This window comes from Erythranthe guttata, chromosome 1 (genome assembly GCF_056151865.1).
Source record: "Erythranthe guttata isolate IM_541 chromosome 1, IM_541, whole genome shotgun sequence".
In the NCBI taxonomy this organism is placed as follows: Eukaryota; Viridiplantae; Streptophyta; class Magnoliopsida; order Lamiales; family Phrymaceae; genus Erythranthe; species Erythranthe guttata.
Window position 1 is genome coordinate 3461529 of NC_142533.1, and position 12056 is coordinate 3473584.

The 12056-nt window shown below is 30.8% G+C and overlaps 1 long non-coding RNA gene across 1 annotated transcript; it reads left to right on the plus strand.

The window, feature by feature from the left end:
- The first annotated feature begins 1987 nt into the window (after positions 1–1987).
- LOC105969378 (uncharacterized) lies at positions 1988–5150 on the plus strand. The gene is made up of 6 exons (XR_016032221.1): positions 1988–2371; positions 2836–2979; positions 3891–4008; positions 4101–4165; positions 4654–4742; positions 4835–5150. It is a non-coding gene; the product is annotated as an uncharacterized LOC105969378 (long non-coding RNA).
- The last annotated feature ends 6906 nt before the right edge of the window (positions 5151–12056 follow it).

The following is a 12056-nucleotide window of genomic DNA, read 5'->3' on the forward strand; positions in this document are numbered from 1 at the left end:
TCGTTGGAGTGCCTCCTCGGTTATCTGAACCGTTCGGGAAGCAGGTAGAGGTGGAGCCTGTAGTGGAGGATCGGCGAGTGGTGGGTTTCGAGGGGGAATCACGTGAACCTCGCGTGGTGGATCCGGAGCACGTGGAGGAGGTGGCAAGCCAGAGCCTCCTCGAACTGGGAGGTTGTTAGCTGTGTCATTCTCTCTCCGAGTGGACTCAGGAGGATCTTGCTGGCTACGTGATCTGGTTTGCATTCCCACAGACGGCGCCATTATGATGATGTAAGAAATAGATCACCTAGTGTGTTGAAGCTGGGAGAGCAAAGTAGGTCACGTGCTCACGAGCTAGATAGTCCTGAGAACTTTAATTTACTCTAGGATCCTGCGAACAGAAAACACGTAATCTAAGCCGGGGGTTGATCCGGCGGAAACCCCTCCGACGCTCAAGTCAGACGAGAAGATAGTTGGTAATTGTGGAGAGAATTCGAATAGAAGAATTGATTGAATAATAATAACGTACCTTTATTAAATGAATTTAAGTTGTATTTATACTTTATTGATTGGGCCGAGATCAATTTATCGGGCCCAACTTTCTTTAGGTGTGACTGGACCTTCGTATAAATAGCTACTGAGTTGGGCCTGTGGCCCAGTAAATATGGGTCTATTGGGCTGGGCCAATAGGCATATCACATCGTATGATCCAAATTCTGTTATAATCATTCGTTAATAATTCATTAGTGGAACATTACTAAGTACAGTACACACACCAAAAAAAAAAAAACAATGAATAACTTTACTGTTGATTAGATTTCGAAAACAATATTTAAAATAATATTTAGGCGAAATAAATTTGATCAGATTCTAAAATAATATTTAAAAATAATATTTGGGAGATAAAAATTTGATCAGATTCTAAAATAATATTTAAAATAATATTTATGAGATAAAAATCGAAAACAATATTTAAGAGATAAAAATTTAATGAAAATCGAAAATAACATTTAAAATAATATTTGGGAGATAAAAATTTGATAAAAAATCGAAAAGTAATATTTAGGAGATAAGAATCGAAAATAATATTTAAAATAATATTCAAGAGATAAAAATTTGATAAAAACCGAAAATAATATTTAAAATAATGTTAATGAGATAAGAGTTGATAAAATACGAAAATAATAATTAAAATAATATTTAGGAGATAAAAAAATGATAAAAATAAAAAATATTAATTAAAATAATATTTAGGAGATAAAAATTTGATCACAAACGAAAATAATATTTATGAGATAAAAATCGACAATAATATTTAGGAGACAAAATTCTGATAAAAATCGAAAAATAATATTTAGGAGATAATTCTTTTATAAAATTCGAAAACAATATTTAAAATAATATTTAGGCGATATAAATTTGATCAGATTCTAAAATAATATTTAAAATAATATTTATGAGATAAAAATCGAAAAAAAAAATTTATGAGATAAAAACTTGATAAAACATAAAAATATTATTTAAAATAATATTAAAATAATATTTAGGAGATAAAAATCAAAAATATTATTTAAAATAAAATTAAATTTAGGAGATATAAGTTTTATAAAATTCGAAAATAATAATTAAAATAATATTTAGAAGATAAAAAATTGATAAAAATCTAAAATAATATTTAGGAGATGAAAATTTGGTAAAAATCAAAAATAATATTTAGGAGATAAAAATCTGATACAAATCGAAAATAATATTAAAAATAATTTTTCAAATAATATTTAAGAGATATAATATATCTGATAAAATTCGAAAATAATATTTAAAATAATATTTAGGAGATAAATTTGATAAAAATCGAAAATAATAAACTATTTTTTTTACAAATATGACATTAGGGTTTCTTAGGGTTGCCCTAGCGTTTCTTTATCTTATATATAAAAGTAAGATATTTTGACCTTTAATCTAAACCTAAACCTAAGGGTAAATTTGTCAATTCAAAATTTGTCATATGTTTGTTTCCCTTTCGGTTTCTTCATGTTTTGCGTTTTTTTTGTTCGTTTGATGAAAATTTGAAAAGAAATAAAACCACCCATGACATAAGAAACTGAAAACATGACCGCACTAACTCGGAAAAAAAAAAAGAAAAAAATCCACATGTTCACGCATAATTACACGATTGTCTGATAACTTCCCTATGTTAACCAATCGGTAATAGAAAAAACCGAAAAAGAGCATATTTCTGCCCCTTTAGATTTTATAGGATCGGATATATATATATATATATATATATAAAAAAAAGAGAGAATGTTATAGAATCGGCGGAAGGGGCCGAAATGCAACTCTCAAATCCTCCGTCCGACAATACCTTCTTCTCAAAAGATTATCGTATTTTCAGGTGAATTAGTATCCTCTTAGGTAAATTTTGCATTTTGATTGTTTGATCCACGGAAATTGAGTGGTTTTTCTTTTTTTCTTTTTTTTTTTGGCTAAAAAAATTGTTTTTATGTTGTAATTTCTTACCTGCTTCAGTTGGTATTGCCTATGTTTTCTCTTAGTGACGATAAATTATGTGTATGTGATATAGCTGTGCATGTGTACTGTTTCGATCCTATGAGGGATTTATTAACTGTAGTAATTTTGAGCGTGTTAGTTGTGAATTAAAGGTTTAAACTTTCATGTATGTGATTTGTTGAAGATTGATAACTCAGAGTTGCAGTGGTAGTGCTCAAATGAAACTAATGGTATACTATTATCATTCTTGATTCAAATTATTCATTATAGTGAGGGTTGTAGAAATTAGTGTTGTACACTCTACATTCTTACAACCTATTTGTTGTTTAATTTGTTAATGGATTTTAGTTTCTCTTTGGACGACAAAGGTTTGGCATCAGTCGGCTGCGATAAACTTACGTCTTCACAGAACATAAAAGAACCTCCAGAATGATGACGATTTGATCTGCCATTCTCCTCTTTCTTATGCAAGGTACAATTGAAACTGTTAATGTATATTCTTAGGAAATAAGTTAGGGATTTGATTTGATATACTTTACATAAGTTAGGAGATTTGATTTCATTGTAATTAGTAATTTCCTTGTATAGCTTTCTCTCTATGTGTATAAATAGTGCCTCCTATGGAGAAGAATACAAAATCAATTTTTTCCTCAATTCTATTAACATGGTATCAGAGCTGGGCAGTGCGTGTTCTACCTGTTCATTCTCCACCTGTTCATTTGGGGTTGGGCTGGAGCGAGGAATACTATTATTTTCAAACAAGTCGATAGGATAAGGATATTTTGAAAGGCATTTTGAGTATATTCAAGAGCATTATCAGATCGAAAAGTTTTGATGCGCTGTGAAAATTGAGTTTCAACCATTTTTGCAAAATTACTATATATGGACAATAGTTCTGAGCGAGATTTCATGAGAAAGATCCAACTATAACGAGAATAATCATCAATGAAGACAACAAAATATCTCGAGCCACCAATACTAGTAACGGGGGAGGGACCCCAAACATCAGAATGAATTAAGTCAAAAATTTTATTAGAAACTGATGAACTAGTACTAAATGGTAAGGCTGGTTGTTTTCCTAACTGACACGAGGTGCAATCAAAATGTTCTTTAGACACAGAACCTAACAGACCTTTAGAAGCTAAGTGCTGAAGACGAGATGTAGGAGCATGACCAAGGCGAGAGTGCCATAGAACAAGAGAAGGTGAAGAAGATGCAACATCGTTTGATGCAATTCCAGTTATTCCGGTTTCTTCGTTTCTTTCGCCCAATATAATTCGTGAGTATTGAAGAAATAATTGCAATATGCCTATGTTTTGTGTGTTATTTTCTTACCTTTTCACTCTAATGTTCTGATTTATTTACGATTTACGATTCATTAAATTAATCAATGGTGTGTTTAGGGAAACACACCCCCAAAGTTCCATATTCTTAATTCCTTTACAGCCAAATTTGTGTATGATCAAACAACAACGATTAAGAACGGCTCCGGAAATAATTTTCTAGACGGTTTAATAAGAGGTTATTGATGACTGTAGAAAATAGCATGCCTTCTTAGCATTGAGCTGAATTTTTTTTTTTCACGAGTTCTAAATATTCAAAAAATATTGCAGTACAAATTTTGTACCAGCAAACATCAGAGGTTAAAAGAGAGCTCCTGAAGCAATTCCGTATTCAGGTAAACAGAGGTTAAGGATGACTTTACAGTTAAACCTCTGTAAATTAATACAGTCGGGACTAGGAAAATTCAACGAATTTAGCGAATTATTAAATTTTGAGTTAATAATTTAACACATTTTCACCGATTCGGGACCGAGAAAAACTATTATTTAATCGAGGTTATTAATTTATTGAGTATTAATTTATCGAGGTTTTACTGTATATCTCTATTGCTTTTGGTGAATTTCATATATTGTAGAAAGATTGATGTTTTGGAACTGTGTTTGCTTTCTTACATATATTGTTGAATTGTTTTAGTTCCAATTATATGATTCCCAAGTGCCTCATATACTACAAACTCTCAGACTGATCAAGAAACTCAATTTTCCGAATTAGGAAAAAAATATGTTTTTTCCTTCTCTTTATTATGATAATAAGCTACCTGAGGTTCTATGTTTTTTCATTTCCGTTCTATACTTATTATCGATTGGACAATCACTTTTGCAGAACTTGGTCATTTTTCGTTATTCTCGGACGAAGATGAATGACAAAGAGAGAAACACTAAGAAGAACCTTAACTTGCATAATTGATAGGAGTACTCACTATTTCAATTGAATATATTTTACCACACTTAATGTTTAATGTTATGGAGTTCCTTTATTTTATAGGTTTGTGGTTATTTTTCAGAGAAAAATTGTGACGAGAAGATGTTTAATATGTCGATTAATACACAAATTATCTGATTGAATGAAGAATGGATTAACATCCTCATCCATCATAAGATTGGTAGTTACTCTCCCAATTTGCAAGTCTGTATATAATGTGTATAATATTTTTCAAATTTGTATGTAGTACAGTACGCATATAATATTTTGCAAGTTTGTATATAATATGTGTACCGTGTCTGTATCTGTCTTTTTTTGCCTTTTTAAATGTATGTATAACCAGTGTAATGTATCACAACAGTTTGTATATAATATGTTTCATTTTTTCTCCTTTATGATACGACATCTTATTGTATACACGTTTTTTATTTGGTGCTTCTACATTAGTTAAATTTAATGTCAGCAAAAGGTTTAACATAAATTTTGACAGATTTTGGTTCGAATGAGTACACTATTCTCAACATGGTTACATGAACGTACACAAGTTCGTCTTTTATTTTCTTTTGAGCAATAATTTTTTACATCGTTTGACACGAAATAATATTATTAAGAAGACGTCTAGAACATTTTGTGTGTAAAATATTTCAATAGAAAATAAGGTGGAAAGTAGAAACATATTTGTAAACTCAATAATTTAATATTTTTGCAGAATTCCAAATATGAATTTCTAGATAAATATAGTTCAAGTATTTATCTGTGCAAAAACGAAAATGTCTATAGATTGATAGAAAGTACATTACAATAATAATGCAAACATGTAATTTTTTAAACCGAAATTTTGTAATTTCTTTATTTTTCCAGAATTTAAAAAATGCATTTCCATATCAACGACTGAGAGCTTAGACAAATAAATCCGTCGTGCATCTAATTATAACATCTATATTTTAGTATAAATTGTATTATGGATGCTTCAATTTTTTCATATATTTTCTAAACAAATAAAATCATCAAGGTAAGAAATTTAAAGTTGGTTTTTACATGTATTAATTAATTTATGTTTTTCTTAAACAAATTCATGCATTTATAGAGCAATGCATTTCAATTATAATTTTCTTTTGTTTTGGAATGCTATCCCGTGCAACGCACGGGAATGGTTACTAGTTTTATATATAAGATAAGATTAGGAGATTTAATTGTTTGTGCGTTAGAGATATTTATGGCTGAAAAAAGGAGTGATTGGGCTGGTTCGGGCATAAAAATTTGATAAAAATCGAAAATAATATGTCAGAGATAAAAATCTGATAAAAATCGAAAAACAATATTTAGGAGATAAAAAATTGATGAAAATCGAAAATAATATTTAAAATAATATTTAGGAGATAAAAATTTGATAAAAAATCGAAAAGTAATATTTAGGAGATAAGAATCTGATAAAAATCGAAAAAAATATTTAAAATAATATTCAAGAGATAAAAATTTGATAAAAATCGAAAATAATATTTAAAATAATGTTTATGAGATAAAAGTTGATAAAATATGAAAATAATAATTAAAATAATATTTAGGAGATTAAAAAATGATAAAAATCAAAAATATTATTTAACATAATATTTAGGATATAAAAATTTGATCACAATCGAAAATAATATTTAAAATAATATTTAGGAGATAAAATGTTGATAAAAATATACAATAATATTTAAGAGAAAAATCTGATAAAAATCGAAAAATAATATTTAGGAGATAATTCTTTTATAAAATTCGAAAAAAATATTTAAAATAATACTTAGGCGATATAAATTTGATTAGATTCTAAAATAATATTTATGAGATAAAAATGTGATAAAAAATAAAAATATTATTTAAAATAATATAAAGGAGATAAAAATCTGATAAAAATAAAAAATATTATTTAAAATAAAATTAAATTTAGGAGATATAAATTTTATAAAATTCGAAAATAATAATTAAAATAATATTTAGAAGCTAAAAAATTGATAAAAATCTAAAATAATATTTATGAGATAAACATTTAATAAAAATCAAAAATAATATTTAGGAGATAAAAATCTGATACAAATCGAAAATAATATTTAAGAGATATAATATATCTGATAAAATTTGAAAATAATATTTAAAATAATATTTAGGAGATAAATTTCATAAAAATCGAAAATAATAAAAAAATGTTTTTACAAATATGACATTAGGGTTTCTAAGGGTTGCCCTAGCGTTTCTTTCTTTTATATATAAGATAAGATTATTATTATTATTATTATTATTATTATTATTATTATTATTATTATTATTATTATCAAAAGAAAACGGTGACCTCCGTCGTGGCAAACGCCGTTACTCCATTTTCTCCGACCAAAGCAACATCTCTCAAATATCTCCTACACGTGTCCATCTCTCTCTCGGCGGCCTCGATGCTACACCCAGTTATAATCATCGGGTGAGGCTCCTTGTGACACGTGTCCCACTTTATGAATTAATTGTTTTTTTTTATTATTATATTTATTAACTGAATATTTAACCATTATCAGAAGAACCCCACCCACATCCGTAATTTTCTCTCTCTATCTTCCTGCTTAATACCCTATATGCGAGCAACGAGTCTTCACATTTTCCTTGACTCATTCATAATACACGCAACTCTCTTTCTCTCTCTTACTAGCCGCCGGAAAAAAAAAATGCTGCAGCTGAACCTAAAATGAGAAGTCCGGACTCCGGAGCAACCACACGCACAGCAAACACGAAAATCTCGTTGGAGAAGACTGGATATTCTAAAGCCGAGAAGACTGGAACGGCAGTGGCCGCGACAGCAGACTGTTCTGTGCCGGCGAACCATGGATTTGATCCCAGGCCGCTGGCGATGTCAAACCTCGAGGACGTTCGCGACAGTTCCGCCGCCACGAATCCACTGCTGTCCACTTCTTCCGAGAATTAGTTTACGGGCACGTTTCGATGATGGGGCGGCGGAGGGCGATGGAGGATGCGGTGACGATTGCGCCGCCGGGGTGGATGGCAGGGGAGAACTACTTTTTCGCGGTTTACGACAGGCACGGCGGAGCAGATCTGGCGGAGCAGCGGTGGGGTGAGAGTTTGTCGATATAGAGAGTTAGAGAGAGAAAGAGAGTTAGAGAGATATGAAGAGGGGTGGGGATAACGGCTGATACGTGTGATTGAAAAAGAGAAGGTTGGGGCTAGAGTTTTATGTATTGAATTAAAACTGAAAGGGTAAATTAGGTTTTTATGTTGTCTAGGGGTCTCACTAATTAAGATCAGATTTTGGGTTTTTAACTAGGAAAGAAAAATTTGTTGGGTCTCCTCATATATATTTTGAAAAGTAGGGGGTTATCTCTCATTTCCCCATATTTTTATTCCATGGTCCATAAAAGCCTATAAAGTTTTTCCTCTGCTAATTCTCATCGGTTTTTTTGCAAGAATCACCTTTGTAATCTCGAATGGCTGAAAAGTCCTTGTGTTAAAAAAAAATTAGCATAAACCCCCTTATCAAAATTTGTCAAAGCTAAAAAAGTCCCTGAAAACATATCGTGTGATCCACACGCAGGTTGTGCGACTGAAAGTGTATTTTCAGGTATGAAAAGTCAAAAATATCCTTTGATGTTCTATTATAAATAAAGATAAATCTAATTGGTGCTTAATATAGATAATTCAAATTTTTGGATAAAATTACAATTTTCAAAATTTCTTAAACAAACAAGAAGAATACAGTAAAAAAATAAAATAAAATCTGAAGGAATACATCTTCCCCAAATTTCTTCCATCGCCTCCACTCTTTTCGCCGGTGACACCGTCCATAGCAGAGGTTAATTCCTCCTCGCCTTCAATACTATCTCCTCCTCCATCGCCAATTTCTCTTTGCCGCCGCAAAGTTCTTGAAGAACCCCAGTCCTCCGGCATTCATCGATAATGGAGAATCTTCTGCCCTTGCATGCTTCAACCACGATTTTCTGGCGAGAACGATGACTACGGGTAAATTATTTCGGCGAGATCTAAGGGTGAGGTCTGGTCCAAGGTAGGTTCGACGGGGCAGACGTTTTCCGGCCAAATCTTCCGGCGAGTTCTAAAGGTGGGGGTTTGTTCGAAGTAGATTCGATAGGGGAAAGTGTTTTCCGGACAAATTGAACGGAAACACTTTGATTCCGGCGAGTTGTGAGGCATTAATACTGAAAAATATTAAGAATTAAAGAGGATAAATGTCTTCTTCTTAGAAATTTAAATGAAGAATTATGATATTCTTTTTCATTCTTTTGCAGCTCCTTTTGTGTTTTTTTTTTTAAATTTCATTTTTTCCTTTGTAAGGGTAAATTAGTCATTGCATATAAGTCAACAGCCAATTTTGAAAAAAATGGGCAGTGTGCTCTGTGAAAGATAACATAGAGGGTATGTGCTAATTTATTTAACACGAGGGCTTTTATAGCAATTTGAAATTATACAGGGAGTTCCATGCAATTAGCTCAATTCTCATCCACAAGAAGCAGTATTATTTTCCCTCTTTTGTTCGCCCTAATCGAAAAAATTCCGAATTTCTAAATGATCACAATTAAAAAATAAATTAAGAAAAAAATCCGGAAAAGCATTTTACACTACATTCCATCCGACTTTGGCACTAACCATTTTTTTTTATCAAAGTTTTGTCACTAACCATACACAATACAAACTCAGGGCTAATGTGTAATTAAAGATTTTTTTTTCTTTTTTTACTAAATTCAAGTCGTTTACAAGAAAAAGTATTGAAGGAATCCTAAAACTTTAATCCGTTTGGTTAATAATTAAATATGATTTGTTTTTAAGAGAATAAATATTGATTTCTTGTCTCTGTTTGACCGAATAGACATCATAAGCAACCATGGCCAAGAGAAATAAACAGCTGGCTACCTGTTTCACCACAAAAATAAACAATTATAATAGTAATTAATAAACAAAAAAAAAATGAAAGAGTTCTTTCTATTTTCGATCTTTATATAAGGGTAAATTACAACCAACCCCCGAGGTACTATCAAATTACAAAAAACTACATCTTGTTTGAGTAATTATAACTACCCATGAACTATAAATCTTCTTACACATTCACCCTTGCGGTTTCAAATTTAATGGAATTTTCGAGATTACATGGAATATTATCACTTTTGTACCCGTTTTATCTCATTCAAACTCCACATTTTGAAGCTAGATGATTATAATACGTGTTTTTTGACTTGTATATATCAGATTATGGTATATCAGAAACTGTATTTTTACACAAAACGAGTACAAACTAGAGCACTTTCCACGAAATCTAGATGATTATGTTGAATTTGACATCAATGGTGGAGATGTAAGAAAAAATCATAGTTGAGGGAGGTAGGTGTAATTATCCAAACAAGAGGGATTTTTCGTAAATTGACCATACCTCAGGGGTGATTGTAATTTAACAATAAATAAATGACAGTATTAAATATATATATTGTTCCAATACACCAAATAAACGCGGCGACCAACCAAAAACCCATCACTTCAAAGCTGCAATTTGGTAAAAGCAATTCAATATTCCGACCAATCTTTTCTTCCCTCTTTCCTTCTACTATACTTCCTCGTATATATATATATATATATATATATATATATATATATATATATATATATACCCTTTGTCTTATTTGTGGGTTTATCTTACAGCCTCCCTCTCTCCCCCATCATCTGGATCTAAAAGAAACAGTGGCCTAATGAAGTCTATATCTTAAGTTATTTAGAGTATCTCTTTATTTTATTTTTAATTTTTGTTGTTGGGTATTTTGGTTTTTGTGATCTCATTATCTTCCAAAAATGGCATATAGAATGCTTGTCTCTCTCTCTCTCTCTTAACCTGGAACATTTTGCCATGAAGGAGTAATTAATTCTTAAGCATCTGCTGAAAGAAAAAAAAAATCATTTGAAATATATATATTAATATATATATATACAAAAAAAATGGCGAGAGAGAAGATAAAGATAAAGAAAATCGCCAACGTGGCAGCGCGGCAGGTAACATTGACAAAGAGAAGAAAAGGGCTATTCAAGAAAGCTGAAGAACTCTCTATTCTTTGCGATGCTCAAATTGGCCTCCTCATCATCTCCTCTTCATCATCTACCCCAATTAACTTCTTCAATTATGCCACCACCAGGTCTCTCTCTCTCTCTCTCTCTCTCTCTCTCTCTCTCTCTCTGTGCATAGATGTTTATATATAAATGTATGTGTATGTATTTACGAGTAGGGATGCTAAACGAGCCGAGCCGACTGAGCTCGATGAGTCGGCTCGAAAAAAACTCGAACTCGGACACGAGTTTTTCGAGGTCGAGTTTCTGACGAGCCGAGTTCGAGCCAATTTTTTGTTGTTTGTGAGTTCACGACCCAGCTCGAGCCTTATTTATTATTTTTATTAGTTTTTTTATAGATTACTTTTATTTAAATAATGTATAATAATATAAAATATTATATAAATAAAATATAAATATTAAAAAAATTATAATTACAATTTATTGTTTATTTTGTAATTTTTTTACATCTTTTAATAAAAAAAAATATTAAAAAAAAAAACAAAAAGAACGAACTCGACAAGCTCGAGCTCGACAAAATAAAATCGAGCCCGAGCCTGCCAAAAGAGGCTAGCTCGGCTCGTTCACACCCCTATTTACGAGTGCTTGTGTATCGGTGTTTCGGAGACATTTCGTGTCTGACACGGGCCATTTTTGTAATTTTCAAAAAAAAAAGTTTAGAAACATTATTCAAAAGTAAAATTTTCAAATATTTGGTTGATTACTTAGTTATGTAGGTCATTTGATGATGAATTCCAAATTAAAATGATAGTTTATAATGAGGATATTTGTATGAAAATATATACAAAGAATTTATTTATACATAAAAAATAACATATATACATATATTTATTATTTATAAATATACCCCCATAATTTTTAATTTTTACACATATCCCCACAATATTCTATTGTCCTACTTTTTAGAATACGTCATTCTCTCGTATGCTTTTCTACGCTTCGCCGTTTCCCATTCCTGTGTCTATGCAACATATACCAAATTGTGAATCTAGAACCAAAATCTCCAATCATATAATATGTGAACAACCCTATAACTTTATCATTCTTTTTTTTTTTTTTCCGATCCGTTTGGTGTGTGATGAAGTATGAAGGACATAATTGAAAGGTATAATTTGCACTCAAAGAACCTTGATGAGTTGGAGCAGTCATCGGAGCTGCAGGTAATTATTCTAAATTATTGCTATATATATATATTCAATGTA